This window comes from Eptatretus burgeri, chromosome 7 (assembly GCF_056783735.1).
Source record: "Eptatretus burgeri isolate ZD-2024b chromosome 7, Ebu_testis_v1, whole genome shotgun sequence".
NCBI classification, from domain to species: domain Eukaryota; kingdom Metazoa; phylum Chordata; class Myxini; order Myxiniformes; family Myxinidae; genus Eptatretus; species Eptatretus burgeri.
In genome coordinates, this window is record NC_140967.1 from 97,911,821 (window position 1) to 97,935,242 (window position 23,422).

Here is a 23,422-nt window from a genome sequence, read left to right on the forward strand (position 1 = left end):
TGGATGGAGCACCAGCCTGCCACTTATCTTTACTTGATAGGCTCCAGAAACGCATAGTGAACCTGGTTGATGCGGAGATGCGTTCAACTCTTCAACTGCTCTCTCGCCATAGGTCAGGTGCCACTCTGAGTTTGTTCTCCAGATATATTCATGGCAAATTTTCAGCTAGAGACTTTATAACTCAGTTCCTCGTGGATGGAGTGTTTGGACGCAAGACTCGGTTTGCCATCTCTGCACACCCAAGCACTATAGCTGCTCCAAAGTGCAGAACAAAAGGCTATGCAGATAGCACCAGGGATAGAACTGTCTCACTTTAGAATTCACGACCTGTAACGTGTTTCCCATTACGCTATGATCTACCCAGCTTTAAGAGGAATGTCAATCTCGATCTTTGAGGTTACATCACATTTCACCTGACTTTTGCTACTTCCTGTGTCGTGGATGTTTTTTGTTATTTTTCTGTTTTTTATTTTGTTTTGCTTTATCCTCATCTTTATCCAACCATCCCTGAGCTCCTTACCCAGAGTGGCTTTATGCCTTGTTTTGGGCAATTTCCATAAATTTTGATGAAAATCCCATCACTGGTTCACAAGTTAGCGCAGTAACAGAATTTTCACCTATTGGGAACTCTGATCTTCGACCTATTCACCCCATAACCTAATTAGTTCATCTTTGCATTATTATACATACTTGTATCAAGTTTGACGAAGATCCCTTCAGCCGTTAAGTTATTACGGTAACGAAAACCTATCAGACGGACGGAAACCCAAAAACATAATGCCTCTGGCGACTTCATTGGCAGTCACTGAGAAGAAAAAAAGAAAAGAAGAAAAATAAAAAGTCTGGCATTTCACTCAAGCCGACTGGCAGGGTCTCCGAGCAGCCATCAAACTTACAGACTGGTCTCCCATCACTACTTTCTCAAACATCAACTCATCCTGGGAATTCTTTCAAAGAAACTTGCTCTCCCTCATGCACAGATTTATCCCCTCTCGTGTTCAGTTGTCCTACCCTTCCTCCCACCCTTGGTTTACTGAAGCTTGTGGCGAGGCAGTTGTCCTGAAACAACTTGCCTTTGCCTCATGGAAAGCAAACCCAACTGAGGGCAATCTCAGTTCCTTCCACAAAGCTCGGAACAAGTGTGTATCTACCCTCAGGAGAGCCAGAAAACAACATCTTTCTCATCTCAAGTCTGAACTCTCAAACCTCTCTCCCTCCTCAAAATCCTGGTGGCGTTCAATCAAATCTGTTTCTCGTGTATGTTCCCCCTCCATCCCCTCCCTTACCTCAAATGGCCGCACTGCTGATACTACACGTGATAAAGCTGAATGTCTAATCTCGGTGTTTGCAGCTAAATCTTGTGTCCCAAACCCATCACTTTCTCTACCCACTTTACCCAGTCGCACCCAACTGTCCCTGGACTCTGTATCCTTTTCTCCTGACAAGGTGGAGAGCTTGCTTTCAAACCTCGAGTCAGATTCTGCAACCGGTCCAGACGGCATCAGCCCACGTGTCCTCAAAGCCTGCTCTTCTGCTCTTGCTCACCCTCTCTCTGTTCTATTCACCCTCTCATTTGCCCAAGGTCATCTGCCATCTGCTTGGAAATCTGCTAACATTACTGCCCTGCATAAAAAAGGTGCAAAAACAGATCCCTGTAACTACAGACCAATCAGCCTTCTCCCAATCATCAGCAAGGTTATGGAATCCATCATCGCTTCAGACATGAAATCCTTCCTCTTCTCCAATGGCTTGATTTCCAATCATCAATTTGGTTTCAGACCAGGTAACTCTACCCTGGATATGCTGCTTCTGCTCTCCCATCAATGGATGGAGGTCCTCAATGCCAGACAGGAAATCCGAGCCGTATCCCTGGACATATCACGTGCTTTTGACACAGTCTGACACCCTGCACTACTCACCAAACTCTCTTCCCATGGTATTCAAGGCCATCTCCACTCATGGCTCGCAGACTTCCTCTCCTGTCGCAGTCAACGTGTGGCCCTAAATGGAGTTCTTTCATCCCCTCTTCGTGTGCAGGTAGCGGTAGCGTCCTGGGTAGCGTCCTGGGCCCTGTTCTTTTTCTGGTTTTCATCAATGATCTCTCCGACTCTCTGGAAAATCCTCTATTTCTCTTTGCCGATGACTCCACCCTCTGCCGTACCATCTGTCATCCCTCAGACCGGCAAGCAGCAGCTTCTTCGCTCACTGCAGATCTGGATAAAATCACCAACTGGTCCAACACGTGGAACATGTCTTTCAATCCACACAAATCTCACACTCTCACTATGTCTCTTCGAAAGGACCGTTTACAAAACCCCCCCATCCACTTTCTCAACAATCCTCTGGAAGAAGTCTTTTCTTTCAAGCTTCTAGGTCTCACTATCTGCCATGACCTTTCCTGGGAAAGTCACATTTCCAACCTCGCCTCAAAAGCCAGTCGCCGACTGGGAATCCTCCGTCGTGCAAAGTCCTTCCTTGGCCCTCTTGAGCTCCTGACCACTTACAAAGCTTTTGGCCGTAGCTTGATGGAGTACTGCTCTCCCCTCTGGGCTGGTGCTCCTGCCTCCCACCTTTCTCGGCTTCACGCTGTCGAAACCAGGGCATTTAAGATCATCGGCATCTCCCGCAATGAAGCTGAGTCTTTGGGCCTCTCACTCAATCACCGCAGGTTGGTCGGTGGTCTTTCTGTCTTCTACCGACTCCTCTCCAGCCTTGCCCCCCCTGCTCTCTCTGCGATTTGTCCCCACCACATTTCCACAGGGCGCTCAAGGTCCACCAACAACCCCCTTCTGGTAAAACTACCAAAATCACGAATCACTGCTCATCTTCACTCTTTCATTCCTCTTTTTTCCCGCCTTTGGAATAAACTTCCTCACTCTATTCTTTCCCATTCTTCCCTCCAGGCTTTCAAAACAGCTGTTCACCACCACCTCTTATCTTCCCCCATCCAAATCCTCGATCTTTTCTACCCCCGATAATCCACCCAAGCCCACTTCCTTCAATTCCCCTGCTTTCCTTCCTGAAAGTCCCTGTAATGTCCATCTTCTCTTCGCCATGTTCCCCGTCCCATCCCCATCCCTCTCCCTTCCACAGTTCACCTAATGTGTCTGTTCCCCACTGTTTTGTCCCTTCCACTCCCGCCCCCTTGCTGTGAGTTGTGTGTTAGCTCTCGTACGAGCCTCGACAAGGTATACAAAAAAAAAAAAAAGAGGAAGAAGATGAAAAAAAGATTATAGGTAGGAGATAGAAAGGAGGGTGGCAATAGAATAAAATGGAATTAAAATATAATTTTATTGATTCTTTGACCCCTTTTAGGGCATAAGTAAAATTTAAAAAAGTGGGGAGAAAAGGGAAAGGATTTGAGAGAAAATAATTTTTTAAGGAAGGAAGGCGCCTTTGTGAGGCATACGCGTATGTGGAGGGAGGGTGAGGGCAAGAGCCGGGGGAGTTAAAAATTGCACCATTTTTGTGTTTAACATATCGAAAGCTCCAGTTTGAGCCAAACATTAACATGGCATTCCATGTTGTGCACAACACACAACACACTCACCTTCAATTATATTTGTGCAGGAGCTTTCAAAAATACAATCAAAACACCAATGAGAAAAGCAATGTTGAGTTTTGAACACCACTAACCTTACGAACTGGATAGAGGAATGTGGAGGTAAACTTTAAAATGAAGGATTGTGGGGAGTAGAGGGAGGCATTTACAATAACTCTTGGACAGTTACTCATTTGTGAAGCACACATATTTACTTGCCAATACCAAATAAAAACATACAACAGTTATAAAGGTTACATTTTCCTCCCTAAGTCTTCAGAGGTCCATCAACAGATCAATACTGTATTCCCAAAATATAAAATATAGGCTTTGCACTACTATAGCTGTTAGTACTTATTGCTATTCAACTGAATTGGAATTGCCACAACAAACCAGCTTCTGTCTCCCAACATGTTCCTCACCCAAACCCACTCGTTTCACCCACATGCCTTGTGCAATCATCATACTACCCCTCCTGCCCCCCCCCCAACCTTCCATTCTCAGCCAAATCAGAACTTAAAATTCTTCACAAAACAATCTCAACTGCTGTAAACAAAGAATACATTCACAGACATTATTTGCAACCCCAGCTAAGTAAATTCACGAGACAAAAACAAACAAACAATGAAATACTCTAAAACAATTGGCCTTTGGCATCAGACAAACATGTAGAAAGCAATGAACAGCTCTGTACGCCGACAAGCAGACAGTATTGACACGGGGTAAAAGAAACACTCAATAACAGTTTGCTGAACTTCAAAAGCCTGAGTGCATGTGAGATAGCACAGGCATGTGATGTCACTCATACAAGAATGTTTTAAATGGAGGTGAGAAGAGAGCGGCTGGGGGCAACCTATTTATATTATTATGTATGCAAAAAGTATACAATTTCAACATCCTCTTTTGTGTGATTCAAACATATTCCCTTATATTACCTTACTCCCCACCATCACTTTCCCAATTCCCCCCCCCCCACCACTTTCCCATGTAGATTTTACAGAGATGGTCCCTTGGATATAATGAGTGGGTAACTCTGCTCTTGCAGCTCATAGTAACACTACAAAGTGGCATTTAAAACACCTGTCACACAGCATGAGGTAAAACCCAATAAAACACGACTACACAATCAAGATCTTGTACGAGTTTATAGTTTGCAAAAAAAATGTAATTTAACAAGTAATTCTGCAGCTCCTGATGAAACGGTTGCCCCGATGCCAAACAATCTATAATAATAAATGTCAATGTGTGGTCAGTGTGTCAGTCAGTCAGTGTGTGCATCTTCTCCATAACTCCAAAACCATGAAACCTATCTGCCTGAAACTTTGCATATAGACGAAGGGAACTCCGAGGAAGTGCATGAATGAAAATTGGGTGTTTGGGTTCATTTAAACACCCCTTTTGAAGACAATTAACAGCCTTATTTATATATCCTTCATCAATGCTCAGCCTTGGTCACCTCGCTGGAGCCTTAATTCGCCTTTTTTTTGGCCTGCTCAACAATGACAAGACTTGGAACAGGCCACAGCAGTTTCTGAACGAGAGTTTGTCCCCCCCCCCCACCCCCACTTTCCTCACTCTCATCATCAAAAGCCCGATCATCATACCGACGAATCGCTGGATTCATCACAATGTGTATAAACGCCCGGAGACGCCAGCGTTCATGGATTTATTTAATTTCTGCACATGCCATAACCTCCAGAGTCCCTTAGTTTCGGCCAAATTTCAAAATTAAAACTTAATTGACTTCAGCAGGAGTTCCACCTGCAACAACAACAAAAAGTCTTCATTTGTCCAATTCGGATATTGCTTGACATTCAGGGCGTCTCCGGGTGCATGGTGTTTATCTGACCAAGTGGTGATGGCTAATCGCTTGCCAAGCCAGTCATTCCTGACCAACCGTTTCATTGGAGTACTTGCTTGAGTGCTTAAACCACTTGGTGAGCGCGATACAAACTGCTTGGTTGTTCACTTCCCAGCCATGGCTGTACACAGAAAAAGTATTTGCACAGTCACTGAAAATATCGATCGACTAGAACAAAGTTCAGACCCGACTCGCCTGCGCTTGGCCCAGTGTCGTCGTGCGATTACTCAGGCAGTGGCTCGTTCGACTAAAAATGTGCAATTTTGTTTGACGCTACCCCTTTTTGTATGATCTTTCATTATACGACCCGCCAATTTGACATATATACATATATTAAAAAAATTTCAACGCTTCGCTTTTAAAATTTTCTTCAACCATTTCATTGGAGTGCTTGCTTGGAGCATCTCAAGCATCGATATCTACAAGCTTCCATGGCAATACCGCAGCATAGTTCTCTGTGGGGACATCTTCAGAGTTAGAAAGACAAAAAATTTTTTAGGTGATTACAACGATAATCTTTTTTTCAGTAGTTAGAAAGCAATGAATTGCCCCATCATGGCACGATAGATGGGAGGTACACACGCTTGCTCTTAGCTGTCTTGTCTAGGTTTGAATCCTGATCCCGCTATAAACTGTCATCCTGGTGTTTCACAGGCAGGGTGATTCATCAATGTGTGCCCACCCTCGGATCGATGTTAAATCTGCGAGAATCTCTATCTCTATCTCTCTAGGACTGTTAAAGACTGACAGTTTAGTTTTGAAAACGGCTTCCCCAGAGTGTAGCATACGTAAATTGGATTCAGAGTGAGCCGAATGGAGAGATGCAAAAGTCGTTGCATATCCGTGCATGCATGCTTGCAGGCAGGCCTTTGCCAGATAGATAGCATGGGTTTTAAATCCTTCCACCCGGTTTTATATAGAACCCCTCGGTTAAAAGGAAAATGTTGCTGTTTGGGCACGTTTTAATCGCCCTTCCCTTCCCCTCACACTGCCTTCTCTCCCCTCTCCACCCCGCCCCCTGCGTTTTGTATTGAACCATTCCTGGGTACTGTTTTAACATACCCCATTTTGTTCAATCCTGCACTACCCCCACCCCTTCTTCACAAGTACCACTACCAAATGCAATCCTTCAATCCCTTAACCCAGATTCAAAATATTAAATAATTCTGGCTGTCAGACAATGCATCCGATAAGGTTGAAATTTAAAACATATATTTCCCATGACAACTAGATCACAACTGTGATGTTTCACATCGATTGATGAAGCGGTTCAAGAGAATATATTTTTTTAAGATTTTTGTTCAATCCAATATGGCTGCCAAACCGTGGGACCTACAAATTATTTGTGAACACCCTGGTATTTCCAAGGCTAAAGGAACACGTGGGTCAAGTTTCCCCTCAATCTGTCAAGCCGTTCTGGAGAACATTTTATAGGTTTATCAGGGGTGCAAATTAACGGCCACCCGGTCGCCAATGGCGCCTAACTTTTGTGCTGGGCGGGTACACAATACTGCCTTACCTGCCTGGCTGGCGAATCACTGGTGATTCCTGTTATTTTGTACAATTTGTACGAGCTTCTCTACTAGTTTTCTCAACTAGAACTACTGTTTTTATCCGCAGAAATCACCGGTAATTCTGCGGCGGCCATTTTGTCTCTTTTCATCTCGTTCCAAATCACACGTGATTGCGCGAGATTTGATGGTTTGGCGCGGTTTGGACGCATTTTCTCATGCCCAGGTTGGTTAAATGAGTGAATTTGGGTGAATTGAGTTTCATGGGTGAGGTTAGGTGAATGAGTGAGTTTGATGAGGCTTTTGGGTTAATGAGTGAGTTTGATGGGTGAGGTTGGGTGAATGAGTGAGTTTGATGGGTGAGGTTGGGTGAATGAGTGAGTTTGATGGGTGAGGTTAGGTGGATGAGTGAGTTTATGTGTGATGTTGGGTGGACGAGTAGTACCCCCACCATTGTCCATCACACACAACCCCCCCCACCCCCCATCGTCCATCAGCCACAACTACCCCATCACCCACAAAAATGCCCCCCCAGCACTACCCACAAACCCTCTGCCCCCCCCATCACCTACACAAAAAAGCTCCCCCTCCATCACCCACAACCTCCTCCTCCCTGCATCATCCCCCACCCCCACCCCACTCATCCATCCATCCAACTCACTCATCAACCCAACCTCTTCCATCAAACTCACTCATTCTGCAAACCCCCTCCATTAAACTCACTCATCCAACCAACCTCACTCATCAAACGCATTCATGTGAGTATATTAAAAAAGTTTGATATCAAATTTGTGACTTTTGTCTTTATTTTATCGGGCCGGTAGAAATTCTGCTGAGCCGGTAACTTTTTCTAGTCACCGGCCCTGCTGGCCGGTGGATAAAAATGTTAATTTGCACCCCTGTTTATTCTTCAAAAAAAATCATACTTGCGATACCGTGTGACCTTTGACATCATTGGTGGACAACTTTTTGTTCCTCATGGATGGGCAATCATACCTATAACGTTTCACCTTGATCTGTTCAGTCATTTCAGAGAAGAAAGATTTTTGAAGGTTTTTATGTTAAAAACAGCATGGCTGCCAAACCACATGTCATCAATTTTTTTCCCGCCACACAATTTAGCCTTAGATGACTCTCAAAATTTTGCACACTGATTGGATAAAGCGTTTGACATATGCAATATCAAAATGAAGGCACCAACGAGATCATCAAAAACAAAAATCACGCTCGTTTCCCATCGGGAGCATTTCAGATGTGCCAAATTTCAATTGTTTTTCCATGGAGCGGTTTTGGAGAAACAGAGGTCCAAAATTTTTCCTTTTTTCAAACATGGCTGACACACCCTGTTAACCGATGACGTCATAATTATCCTTAAAACATTCCACATGAGTTGTCGCACCTATGTGAAAATTTCTTGTCAATCGGATAAGCGGAGTATATCTTATAGAGTTGCGGAGAAAATAGAGAAAATTAGCATGGTCGGACGTACAGTGGGGAGAACAAGTATTTGATACACTGCCGATTTTGCAGGTTTTCCCACTTACAAAGCACGTAGAGGTCTGTAATTTTTATCATAGGTACACTTCAACTGTGAAAGATGGAATCTAAAACAAAAATCCTGAAAATCACATTGTATGATTTTAAAATAATTGATTTGCATTTTATTGCATGAAATAAGTATTTGATCACCTACAAACCAGTTAGAATTCTGGCTCTCACAGACCTTTTAGTTTTGTCTTTAAGAAGCCCTCCCATTCTCCACTCATTACCTGTATTAACTGCACCTGTTTGAACTCGTTATCTGCATAAAAGACAGCTGTCCACATTCAATCAATCAGACTCCAAACTCTCCACAATGGGCAAGATCAGAGAGCTGTCGAAGGACATCAGGGACAAAATTGTAGACTTGCACAAGGCTGGGATGGGCGACAGGTCAATAGGAAAGCAGCTTGGTGAGAAGGCAACAACTGCTGGCGCAATTATTAGAAAATGAAAGAAGTTCAAGATAACAGTCAACCTCCCTCGGTCTGGGGCTCCAGGCAAGATCTCACCTCGTGGAGCCTCAATGATCATGAGAAAGGTGAGGGATCAGCCCAGAACTACACGGCAGGACCTGGTCAATGACCTGAAGAGAGCTGGGACCACAGTATCAAAATTAACCATCAGTAACACACTACGCCGTCATGGATTAAAATCCTGCAGCGCACGCAAGGTCCCTCTGCTCAAGCCAGCGCATGTCCAGGCCTGTCTGAGGTTTGCCAATGACCATCTGGATGATCCAGAGGAGGAATGGGAGAAGGTCATGTGGTCTGATGAGACCAAAATAGAGCTTTTTGGTTTAAACTCCACTCGCCGTGTTTGGAGGAAGAAGAAGGATGAGTACAACCCCAAGAACACTATCCCAACTGTGAAGCATGGAGGTGGAAACATCATTATTTTGGGATGCTTTTCGGCAAAGGGGACAGGACGACTGCACCGTATTGAGGGGAGGATGGATGGGGCCATGTATCGCGAGATCTTGGCCAACAACCTCCTTCCCTCAACAAGAGCATTGAAGATGGGGAGTGGCTGGGTCTTCCAGCATGACAACGACCCGAAACACACAGCCAGAGCAACTAAGGAGTGGCTCCGTTAGAAGCATCTCAAGGTCCTGGAGTGGCCTCGCCAGTCTACAGAGCTGAAGCCAATAGAAAATCTTTGGAGGGAGCTGAAAGTCTGTGTTTCCCAGCGACAGCCCCGAAACCTGAAGGATCTGGAGAAGATCTGCATGCAGGAGTGGGCCAAAATCCCTGCTGCAGTCTGTGCAAACCTGGTTAAGAACTACAGGAAAGGTATGATCTCTTTAATTGCAAACAAAGGTTTCTGTACCAAATTTTAAATTCTGTTTGTCTGATGTATTAAATACTTATTTCATGCAATAAAATGCAAATTAATTATTTGAAAATCATACAATGTGATTTTCAAGATTTTTATTTTAGATTCCGTCTTTCACAGTTGAAGTGTACCTATGATAAAAAAAATTACAGACCTCTACGTGCTTTGTAAGTGGGAAAACCTGCAAAATCGGCAGTGTATCAAATACTTGTTCTCCCCACTGTACGTATGGACAACTCAAAAGCATAATGCCACCGGCGACTTTGTCAGCAGAGGCATAAGAAATATTACTGTACACGAAAGGAGCACACATACAACTAGGACACTCGGTAGAGCGCATACCTCCGCCCCATAATGCCGATCCACGAGAACATATCTGGTATGCCTGGTGTTGGCGTAATGGTTAGAGTGGTGGGCTTGGGATTCTCGGACCCTGAGTTCAAATCCCCCTTTGCTGTTGAATTAATATCAGGTGGGGTTGAATTTGCCTGTCATCCTTCCGAAGTTGGCAAAATGAGTGCCAACTTGCTGGTATCATGTGTCGGAGTGGCAACCTGTCCAGGATTGTGCCCAATAGCCAAGGGGACTGCTTAAGCAGCACCAATGCTCTGCACAGAGTATAGTCCCAATGGATGGATATCTGGCCCAATACATTTTTGAAATATCATGCCCTGTCTCGTTTTTGAGCCCCATCTCTCAATGGTGAAGAATCACTTAATTTATAGTAGTCGGATCCGGATTCGGATCTTCCCCAAAATCAAATCAATTTGTTATGGTCACACACCAAACCTGTCCACAACTTTTTGAGATATCCAGTACACAAACAGACAGACAGAAAGGGGTGAAAACATAACCACCTTCACCTTCAGTGGCGGAGGTAATAACAACCAAAGTAACAGCCACGATGACAGCAGCAACATGTTATAAAAGATTATTTTTTCCTTTGACTGATATTAGTCAAAGGCTTGACATTGACAGTAGCTCATTCTAACCATTCAATGACCGATATTAATTTTCAGTACCTTAATGTGTATAGTTTCGGACAAGAAAGCAAATATATATTTTGGGGGCAACCCCCCCCCCCCCCGAGACCCCGATTTTTGTAATGTCATGAACAAACTTTGGTTCATCATGGGTGATGAAAGTGGTAGTCAAGTTTCATCGGAATTGTGTTGTTTCTGAGAAGAGAGCAAATACCTATTTTGGGGGGCAACCCCCATAGACACCCTTAGGGCCCAATTTATTTAATTCCATGAACACACTTTTGGACATACACTGTGATGAATGGTGTGGTAAAGTTTCATCGAAATTGTTTGTGTAGTTTCAGAGATGTTGTTGCAAGTATTTGTGAATGAAAGGACGGCGAGTCATCCCATAAGCTCCCCGGAACTACATTCCAGGTGAGCTAAAAATCACAGAACCGTGGGAAAGCGTCCGCAAATCAAAATAGAAAATAAACCATCTTGCCAAAAGGTGACCACGTGTGACTTATTTAAGGTCACACTGAGGTGAACAGAGCTGCTATCCACCAGGAGCGACTCCTTGAGGAATATCTGCCTATGAGAGATTCCGATGAGAATCGTTCTAGAGAGTAACCATGAAAAATATGCGTTTGCCTCATAACGTCACCAAATGACATCATAATGTCTCAAGCTTGACATATCTAGAAAGCACTCATCGAGGTGTTCAATTTGAGGTACTACACGATATGGTTCCTAAAACTTGAAAATTTGACCTTGGGGTCAAATATGTTTGACCTAAGGCGCTAACCATGAAGGTCAAGGCCAATCGCCACCAAAAACTAATAAGCTGAGCGCCAGACCATATACTACATTCCCATGAAGTTTGGAGACGATTCGATCAAAATTACTCAAAAAATAAGGGTTTCGTCGACTCCCCTGATTTGCGACAAAGTGACCTTGACCTTTGACCTTGACCTTCAAAATTTTATGCGCTGAAAGGGTCCTCTATAGGCCTCTGATATGCGAAGTTACAAAAATTTCCAATGATAACTGTGCTCTGCAGAATTTTTTATACGTGATTACAGACAAACAAACAAAAAAAACAAAACAATAAAAAACATACAAGCTGACTCACATATCTTGCAAAAAACTTCGTTTTGGCAAGATAAAAAAAAATTATAATAATAATGCAGGTGAGCGACTCGAGGTAATGGGGAAGCTCGGTTAGTTATTGCTTTCAATGTGTAAGCATACCCTGAGAGTATAAAATCAAAATGTTTTCAAGTAAAAATGCACTTTCAGGTGATTACATACTCACAGCAAGTTGTAAATCTGGTCTTCAAACACAGAAGGAAACAGTCTAACTGAAAACTGTTGTCCTGATACTTCACAGGCAGGGTGTTACATTCGACAATATAATGTCCTTTTCCAAAGGGAGTTAAACCAGCTGTCCCATCTCTCAAATTTACAAGATGATTGTCCCACATTTTACATTGTCCCCATATTTACAAGATCCCACATTCCCCCATATGATTGTCCCCATATTTACAAGATCCCACATTCTAGTTAAATAAGGTAGACAACTGTGTGGCAATACTTCAGCCAGATTCAAAATTACTACCTTAGCTATACCAGGAGAGGAAAGGGGCACCACCAGGTTGTGATGCTTGCCAAAATGTTATGGCAACTACGTACGGTCTCTGTGGCACATAAAGTACATTGCTCAACAAGTAGGAAACCAATCTGAAGAGCACTGTCAGCACAGTGGAAGGGTCGGGGTTGGGGGGGAGAGAGGGTCCTCGGTCCTATAATTACAGTTGTATACTTTGATTACATTCAAACAGAGGGCTGGGACTCATCTTAAGAAACAACACCACATAGGGTTCTACTATTAATTAACTGCTGTTGTGGAGTAGAGAAGACCTGCCCAAGCTCTGAAACCCAAAATACAAGTTATGTACAATTCTTAAATTTTCGAGATAACTTTGTTGCAAATGATGCATCGAACAGTCAATCGACTCTCACTATTTGGACAGTGCAGGCCAATCAGTGGGCTGCTGTTTCATAATCATCTCTGTTTAAACTCGTGATAGCTTTCAAATATGATCAACTTTGATAATGTTGCACATGCAGGATAAAAGGAAACCTCTGGACTCAAGTCATGGAACGGAATACTTTACTACTCCACTCAATGATGACTTAAGAATCAACTTAGCCACGAGCACACATACCCATTCAGAAGTGTCTTCAGCCATGCACAACTACTGCTCCCCCCCCCCTCACGCACCCATAAAAACAAACTTCAATCCAGTCTTCGAACCCAGACCAATTTGTGAAAAAAGTAGTATAATCCATAAATTGTCCACGGCAAACATCAGACACTTCAAGGACAAGTAGTATAGCTTTCAGTGCAGCTTAGAAATCACTCCCAATCGATCTTGAAGTGCCCGTTGTAAATGTAGGCTTGATCTGATCAAACTTGGATCATAAATTACAGGTAAAGGAAATATCCCAAATGATTTGGAGAATAGCTCAACCGTTTCTGCGTCCAATACACTGGAGTTAAAAAACTATTCAGGAGCCAATACCTGAAACTACAGACATCTGGAAAACTGCACGAATTCACTTTCAAACCATCAGATTACCTATCAAGGTAGCAAGAGGAAAACAGAAAGGTTGCGAGAGGGCAAGATACAAGATTTATCACAGCAAGACTGTCTCGCAATTGAAGAAATCTTGTTGACAAACATCAACTTCCTCCTATTCCGGTGTCATAGCAGGATGGCTGCCATTCAGTCCGAAACACCACACCACTTGGCAATGGGCCACTCAGCAGCCAGACTTCGCTTCTTTATAAACACCAAGGCAAGTGTTACGATAAACAAACAACTTCACCCCAATTTCATGGTTTGGGTCATGTCAGGCACAGTAGGTTTGTCGTGGTGTAATTTGAGACAGCATTAAACAGAAAAGAAAAGAAAAATAATGGAATCCTGTGCTGAAAGAGAACAGCATCACAGTGTAGTTTATGTATCATAATAGTGAGCCAGGCTGCCTGTTAGCGAAGAGATTGCGCAAACCCATGGAGATAGCATCAAAACATTGATGCAATGCCTTATGGCCAGCACCGGGGCGAGCAGGTCACGTGGTGTTGATGGATGAAGACGAGCACTCGTGTCACTGTACCTTTAATAAACTGGCGCCACGCACGTTACACGGCTTCGGAAAGCTTTGTGCACTCGCAAATAAATTTCGTTTTCAACGCAAAAACGAAAATCATAATTAGTTTTATGGCACGAAAGGATGGCATTTGGTCAAACACGAGATTTTGAGGAAACAAATCAGAGCTCTTTACTCATGTCCCACCGAGATTTTGCAAACGAACAAACGGGACTGGGAGCTCAAGCTTGAAAACCTGTACATTTGTCCCCAACGCCATTGCCCCTTAATGTGCTCTTGTTCTACTCTGGCACTGCTAACAGCTCTCGGAGGCAACAAGAGCCGCTTTGCAGCCACACTATAGTCTGTTGTCTTGAAAACACTGCCGTTAGTCAATCGTCGGGGAAGAGAAGAGGAGAGGGCGTGAGGGGACAACACATAGATCTCTTTATTTACTGCCTGTGGAAAACAAATGCAAACATACCACTCCCCAAGGTACAAGCACATTTTGTTGTACAACAATCATCAAACTGATAAATGGAAATCACGTGCAAGGCTAAAATCTTCCTGCTTCATATTAGGAGTAACAACTGCATTTGTCAGCAATCTTCAATTCCATATTGCACCAAAATAAATCCACCCCCACCTGACCTTGAATCCCACGAAAAAAAATCATTCCCATCCCCAAATACATCCCACCCAACCAAGATCCATCCCATCCCCGAATACATCCCACCCAACCAAGATCCATCCCATCCCCGAATACATCCCACCCAACCAAGATCCATCCCATCCCCAAATGCATCACACCCAACCAAGATCCATCCCATCCCCGAATACATCCCACCCAACCAAGATCCATCCCATCCCCGAATACATCCCACCCAACCAAGATCCATCCCATCCCCAAATGCATCACACCCAACCAAGATCCATCCCATCCCCAAATACATCCCACCCAACCAAGATCCATCCCATCCCCAAATACATCACACCCAACCAAGATCCATCCCATCCCCGAATACATCCCACCCAACCAAGATCCATCCCATCCCCAAATACCTCCCACCCAACCAAGATCCATCCCATCCCCAAATACATCCCACCCAACCAAGATCCATCCCATCCCCAAATACATCCCACCCAACCAAGATCCATCCCATCCCCAAATACATCCCACCCAACCAAGATCCATCCCATAATACATCCCACCCAACCAAGATCCATCCCATAATACCTGCCACCCAACCAAGATCCATCCCCTCCCCAAATACATCCCGCCCAACCAAGAGCCAGCCCATGCCCAAATGCATCGCACCCAACCAAGATCCATCCCATCCCCAAATACATCACACGCAACCAAGATCCATCCCATAATACATCCCACCCAACCAAGATCCATCCCATCCCCAAATACATCCCACCCAACCAAGATCCATCCCATAATACATCCCACCCAACCAAGATCCATCCCATCCCCGAATACATCCCACCCAACCAAGATCCATCCCATCCCCGAATACATCCCACCCAACCAAGATCCATCCCATCCCCGAATACATCCCACCCAACCAAGATCCATCCCATCCCCGAATACATCCCACCCAACCAAGATCCATCCCATCCCCGAATACATCGCACCCAACCAAGATCCATCCCATCCCCAAATACATCCCACCCAAGATCCATGCTGACCACAACCCCATTTATAATTCACCCAACCTCTAATCGATTCCAACCCCCAATCAGAATACATCCACACGTTTCGACTCCGAATACCCCCCCCCCCCAGTCACAAACAAATCCAATCGACATATCTTCACAAAATAAACCCCCACCACCACCAACCACCCGCACGTGCCACCTAAAACGCCTTTAAAAAAAAAATTCTCAAGTCAAAGCTCCGTCTCAGATCAATTTCGCAACAGTAAACACAAATCCCAACTCCTGAAAGTGTCCACCAACAGCATGGTGCGAGAGGGTAAAAAGCGATACCACGCCGTGGAGAGTCGCACGACGGACTGCTCAACTTTCACATAGGCCTCCATGAGGCCCCCACGCCACGTTCCACACAACACAACTCTCCATTCCTCCGAGATGTAATTTTACCATCCAAGCACTCGTGCGAGGACGACACTCACATGCGTGCCGGGTGTTGTGTCCCGCTGGAAGTGACTGTCGGTAAAGAAGCGAACGCTGTTGAAGGCGTGCGTACTGCTGCTGCTGCTGGTGGTGCAGGTGCTAACCGCTCATCTATCCTTTCGACCCCGACGCTTCCTTGTCGTGACATAACGCCACAGGCCCGCCCCGACATCCCCATGGCAACGGTTACGTCACTCAAATACAAGCCACACCCATCCCCATTGCCGCCCAATAGAAAAAGAGCATTTCAACGCGACTCGTGTTCTTTTGGAAACCCGTAAATATTTAAACACCGCGATAACTCCTTCATTAAAGCGCTGTCGAGTTTGTTCGTTCCGTCAATTATCATACATTTACCTGGTTCGTTTTTTTTAAGATCGTATTATTTGAAAATAATCGGTAATAAAAATAACATTTTCCTTTCACATGAACGTTTAATGTTTCCCCCCCCCCCCCACACCAACACAGCTTCGCTGGTTCTTCCTCGTTTTGAAGTTTATTTTAAAAAAAGTTAAAGTTTCCGGTGTAAAAATCACTAAGTATGAAATATAACGGCACTACCTTTCAATGTAAACAAGTTCCTTTTGCATTTCATTTGATTTCATAATAATAATAGTAATAATAATAATAAAATATATATATTTAGTGAGGAAAATTATTTAATTAATATTATTGATTAAAGATATATACAAGCCGGGAGGCGACGATGGTTGGTGGCCATTATTGAACAATGCCACGATAGGTACAATTGAGTTAGTGGAAGCTTTTGAGGAAGCCCTACCTTAAAAAAACATATCTCTTCCGTAAAAATTGACCAAATCAAATCGGATTTTTTATATGTTCTACTTAAGGACATTCCGCACAGCTTCTAGGAAATGAAATTGTGAGAAAAGACAGACACACAGACACAACGAAGATAGTGGTCACTGTTGGCACCCGCGAACCAATATATATATATATATATATATATATATATATATATATATATATATATATATATATATATATATATATATATATATATATATATATATATATAAAATAATGGAGGTATTTCGATAGAAATACAATAAATAAATATTTATAAAATACTTTATAAATAAGCATTAAAATAATTTATTGGTGGTTGCTAGGATATGCAGTGCAGCATGTTAAAATCGGTTGTTAATAACAGTTTGGGTCGATGGTTGGATGGGGGTACTGTGTCATGGACATGTCTGTAAAGGCCCTGTCACACCTTGACGATTGAGCCAGCGTATGGCAACGTATCAAAATTTATCTAAAACGCTGACGTACGCTTCACTATTGATGTGTTTTTTCAGTTTTGGGCGTATATTAACGAGTTGGACGTATGCATAACGTATTAGTAACGTACACAGAACGTTTCGATAACTTACAGAAAACTTATACCAACGAATGCTTAGCGTGTTGTCAGCGTTCACAACTTATGCCCAACGACAGTCTAACTTTTGCATAGCACGCGGCAGCGTATCGCCGACGATCACGTGGCGTAGCCTATTAAAAGGCTGCCGCTCGACGATTCAAATCATAATCGCCTCCCGGTCCATGGTCTCACCCAGTTCCTTCTCCTCCGTTCACCTCTTCTTCTCCTGGCTCTATTGGCACGCAACTGGTACAGTGTCAAATCGATGAGGTCATGTTGATGATGGAGGACAGCTAGTAGGTATTGTCATCTCAGCCTTGCCGGATCCTCCATCTCTCGGATGACATGGACATCTACTCACCATGGAGTCTGAAACACTGATGGGTTCCTCCTGTGAACCCCATTTTTATATACCAATTCTGCTAAACGCTGCCAATACGCCATTATACGGTAGCTGTAAGTTAGAAACACGTTCAGCAAGTTCTGTGGTCGTCCGGAGGACGTCAAATACGTCTACATACAGTGGGGAGAACAAGTATTTGATACACTGCCGATTTTGCACGTTTTCCCACTTACAAAGCACGTAGAGGTCTGTAATTTTTATCATAGGTACACTTCAACTGTGAAAGACGGAATCAAAAACAAAAATCCTGAAAATCACATTGTATGATTTTAAAATAATTAATTTGCATTTTATTGCATGAAATAAGTATTTGATACATCAGAAAAACAGAACTTAATATTTGGTACAGAAACCTTTGTTTACAATTACAGAGATCAGATGTTTCCTGTAGTTCTTAACCAGGTTTGCACAGACTGCAGCAGGGATTTTGGCCCACTCCTCCATCCAGATCTTCTCCAGATCCTTCAGGTTTCGGGGCTGTCGCTGGGCAACACAGACTTTCAGCTCCCTCCAAAGATTTTCTATTGGGTTCAGGTCTGGAGACTGGCTTGGCCACTCCAGTACCTTGTGATGCTTCTTGTGGAGCCACTCCTTAGTTGCCCTGGCTGTGTGTTTCGGGTCGTTGTCATGCTGGAAGACCCAGCCACGCCCCATCTTCAATGCTCTTGTTGAGGGAAGGAGGTTGTTGGCCAAGATCTCGCGATACATGGCCCCATCCATCCTCCCCTCAATATGGTGCAGTCGTCCTGTCCCCTTTGCAGAAAAGCTTCCCCAAAGAATGATGTTTCCACCTCCATGCTTCAAGGTTGGGATAGTGTTCTTGGGGTTTCACTCATCCTTCTTCTTCCTCCAAACATGGCGAGTGGAGTTTAAACCAAAAAGCTCTATTTTGGTCTCATCAGACCACATGACCTTCTCCCATTCCTCCTCTGGATAATCCAGATGGTCATTGGCAAACTTCAGATGGGCCTGGACATGCGCTGGCTTGAGCAGAGGGACCTTGCGTGTGCTGCAGGATTTTAATCCATGACGGCGTAGTGTGTTAGTTATGGTTTTCTTTGATACTGTGGTCCCAGCTCTCTTCAGGTCATTGACCAGGTCCTGCCGTGTAGTTCTGAGCTGATCCCTCACCTTTCTCATGATCATTGAGGCTCCACGAGGTGAGATCTTGCATGGAGCCCCAGACCGAGGGAGATTGACTGTTATCTTGAACTTCTTCCATTTTCTAATAATTGCACCAACAGTTGTTGCCTTCTCACCAAGCTGCTTGCCTATTGTCCTGTAGCCCATCTCAGCCTTGTGCAAGTCTACAATTTTGTCCCTGATGTCCTGAGACAGCTCTCTGGTCTTGCCCATTGTGGAGAGGTTGGAGTCTGATTGATTGAGTGTAGACAGCTGTCTTTTATACAGATATCGAGTTCAAATAGGTGCAGTTAATTCAGGTAATGAGTGGAGAATGGATGGGCTTCTTAAAGACAAAACTAACAGGTCTGTGAGAGCCGGAATTCTTACTGGTTGGTAGGTGATCAAATACTTATTTCATGCAATAAAATGCAAATTAATTATTTTAAAATCATAAAATGTGATTTTCAGGATTTTTGTTTTTGATTCCATCTTTCACTGTTGAAGTGTACCTATGATAAAAAATTACTGACCTCTACGTGCTTTGTCAGTGGGAAAACCTGCAAAATCGGCAGTGTATCAAATACTTGTTCTCCCCACTGTATGTCAATATGTGTTGGAGATACATTACACATAGGTTCAAAGCATGTTACTCATAGGTTAGAAATAAGTTTCGGGTACGCTAGACATTACCTCGACATGTTTCGACTTATCAGTAACTTCCAAGTAACGTGTGTCGACGTGTGTCAACGATCACATAACGTGCCTACAACTTATGGCCAGCATATGCAGAACGTGTGAGTCATACGCTGGCATACGTCGAAAAATTTGGAGCATGCACAAAATTTGTCGACGAGCTCGGCGAACTACGACATATGCCAGCGTGCTTCAGCGTGCTCTTAACGTATTGTTACGAATTCACGCCCGCCGGCGTGTGATCAGCCGCTTCCCACTAATAGCAACCGCGTCGCCCACCGGACGGACAATTCAGTCGTGACCCTCCTGGTACTACCGCCAGGAGCCAGTCACGGGTGCGGGTTTAACCTCACCACAACCCAGTCCACATTATACCCGCGCGAAATAGAGTGAATCGCCGAATGTCGATATACCTAAGTACCCGCGTGGGTAGTGTACCGAGGAGTTGTACCAGGCCGCAGGTCGGCTCCGGACACGAACCGCTTAAGCGGTCGTTCCGTGCTAAGGGGATAACCGAGCGGAGTTATCGCCGACCTCGACGGTTTACATTACTTACTGGGTGTCTAAACCCACTACCAATTTATTCCACGATTCAAGATGGCACTTTCAATGGGGAAAGAGACGACGAACGGAATACATTTCACACAAGGACATTTATTATACAACACGTAAGCAGGCAAATAGGAACAACAGGCAAGCACGTTTACAGGCAAATAGAAACAAAAGCAGGCAAACAAAAGCAAGGGCAAGCACTACGGCCGAAAATAATTCATAAATGTACAGTCACTTAAGCAGTTTTACATGACAGAACGGCACCACGACAATGTTCATTCAAAAACCCCAAAGAAACACAAGAAAAGACCCCCTCACAGACAAGGGGATCAGGCTGGACCACTTGGGTCTTTATGACACGGGACCTGGGAGACCGAACGGGTCCCACGAGACCGAACGGGTCCCGCGAGACCGTAGCAGGTTACCTGCACCCTCGAGGTGCGACGGTCGGCGAGCCCTCTCCGGCACTCTCCTCTCGTGCGCGCCTCGACCCTGGACCACCACTCGCAACCCTCACGACTTGGCACCCAGAGGGAGAAGACGATCTCGACGATCCAGAGAGAGAGCGGATGACGTCGACGAAGAAGAAGCAGAGAGCGTCGACGAAGAGGAAGCAGAGCAATCCAGCATGAAGAAGAAGAGAGCGCGAGCCCGCGTGCGGTCCGCCTTATATAGCGTGGGGCTCCGCCCCTTCGCTCCACCCCCTTTTCGGCTCCGCATCCCTTCGAGCTCTTTCGAGAAGCTCCTCGAAAAGGGGCGTTCCCCCTCCCGACCGCCTCACGCCCCATGTCCACCAATCGCGAGCGAGCTCTTCGCCACTTCTCGTGCCAGCGTTGGCGGCGCAAAACGGCGGAAAAACTCATGCGTTGCTGCAGGTCTTCCACGGAGCCTTCGTTCGACGTTTTCGGATGGTCCAAAATAACGATAGCAAAAGAAAAACAGCAAACTCAAAGGATCACAGCCCTGTAAGCACGGAAATTCCCTCTAAACAACGGTGGGGAAATCTAACTACACAATTACTTTTCGTCATAACTGATCTCAGGACCCTTTATGGTGTATTGCGAATTTCCACAGCCATAACACTACCCCCTCCCCTTTTTACAGACTCGTCCCGAGCCGCCGAATTTTCGTGTGCCATCATGTGTAAGTTCTCCCCTCGTACGATTTACCTTCGGATCCCTGATTGCGACATTCATGGTATTCGTGTCCCCAAAATAAATAACCTACGGGCTGAGTAACTCATTCAACAAACCCACTCATACAGACGACTTAACGACATTGCCGGCGCTATGACTGACATGCCGGGGGCGCACTCATGTACAATACAACTTAACCTTACAAATTTTACACTAACCATGGCCCAGGATCGATGGACTCTGCAAAGAGAAAAAGTTAGCAGGGAGCCAGGATGCTCGCACGCAGTCTCTGGCTCATGCAATGCAGGTGACAGGGAACGTGGCCGGCTGCTCACACGCGGTCCATGACCTTCCCCTTTTGAAATGAACGCAGTGAACTGGCAAACGTTGCATGGGCTGCTAGTGCAGTCCCGTGTTGCAGCTGCCATCAGGGCAGTCCTTGCAATTTGCGCGAGGATCCTGGCGCACATGGCAATGAACAAAAAAGGGGGGGGATGCAAAACAGAACGGGGCTGGTGGACATGGGCAGTAGGCATGGCATGGCTCAGGTGAACAGGCAAGGCATGGCATGACAAGGCCGCTGTAGCAAACGCAGCCGGCAGATGAAATGACCAGCACAGGCCTTGCAACAAAAACAGCCGTCAGACGATCCGACCGGCACAGGCCTTCCAGTAAACACCAGCAGACGATCCGGCCGGCACAGGCCTTGCAGCAACAGCCAGCCAATGAAGTTGGCCAGCCTCTTGCCTTGAAATGGAGGTTGGTGGAGGGAGTGCGGTGGTGCTGGCCACTCGGAAGGCGGACTCGGACCTACCTACTGTCTCCCTCCCAACCTATCGCCTTTGCCTGTCTCTGTCCATACCCACACCCTTAATTTGTCAACACCCAATTTAGCCCCAACTTATTTTTTTGTTTTTATTTTTATTTTTTACTTCCCCTCTATAAATCGTCCCCTAACCCCCTTTATCGTCGTTGTTCGGCTAACCTATCCTGCCCTAGCCTACTCCCAACCCTTACGTTCCCTTCCTGGAGGGGAATAAGGGATCGCTAGCGTCCTGTGTCGAGGCCCAATAAAGCCTCAGGATGGCCTCCTCAGACTTCAGCGATCTTTACCCAAAGTGGGTCCAGCGGCCCACAACGAGAGCGAAGGGATGGATGGTGCGGAGGGGTACACTTCCTAATCTACCCTAACCATTTAACTGTTAACTACCCCGGGGCTTTCAACAAGCGCCTCTCGATTAATCTATTGGTTCGAACAACCAGGATTCCCGTCGCCTGTGTTGGTGTCCTCACAAATTTGGGCCTTGCCTCCCAATTTTTTTTACATGCCCTTGCACGGTCTCATGGCTGGGACGCGTGGCTCCCTTGACAGGAACCATCCTCTGCCGATTCTCTTACTATGGCACCCCCGGGCACTACAATGCCTCCGAGCCAACCAGCTCCCTAAACACCGGGGAGTGCCCTCCCTGGCGACTCCCCTGAAAAGCTCACGTGGCAGGCTGGTGCCCCGGGCCCCTTTCCTAGGGGCACCCGTGCCCACGACACTGCCCACGCGGCCAATGGCGCCCCGGGCCCCCGCATCATGCGGGCGCACCCGTGCCCACTACGCTATCCCGGTCCCCCATGGGCCCTTGGCCAACCATGGCCGACTAGCCTGGTGCCCGGGGTACCCACTCAGCAATACTCACTGTTCGCAGCCACGCTCCCAGCCTGTCAACAGGGCTCCTGCACCCCTCCAAGTGGGTATCGAGCCTACTTTTCCACCAACAACAAAACCACCTCCATTTTTCAATTTGTCTAACCCAGCTAACTCACTCTACAGTCTACACTGACCCCGGGGTCCCTTGGGCGGGAATCACTCCTCCTCCCCAATCACTCATCGCACCATGCATTCCACAATCACTCCATACACTCAGACCCATTGGCCTCACTCACTCATCACGTACTTTTTCCTTTCCACACTTCTCAACTCACACATCGCCGATTCCTGCCATCCTGCTCACTACATCCCCAAACTAAGTCGTGCTCCCACGTCGTCCCTTAAACTAATAGCACATCCTTTTAACACTACGTAGCTAA

General features: G+C 45.4%; 1 protein-coding gene across 2 annotated transcripts in view; it reads right to left on the bottom strand.

Moving 5' to 3' along the window:
- Nucleotides 1-23,422, bottom strand: part of LOC147023868 (forkhead box protein N3-like) — a 171,816-nt gene that overhangs the window by 127,520 nt on the left and 20,874 nt on the right. Inside the window, exon 1 of one of the 2 annotated variants that reach the window (XM_085889752.1) lies at nt 16,050-16,221. The exons of the other annotated variant lie outside the window; for it this stretch is intronic. The gene's annotated coding sequence lies outside the window, so the exon portion shown is untranslated. Of the gene's footprint in view, nt 1-16,049; nt 16,222-23,422 lie in introns of those variants that run through there. 2 annotated transcript variants of the gene reach the window in all.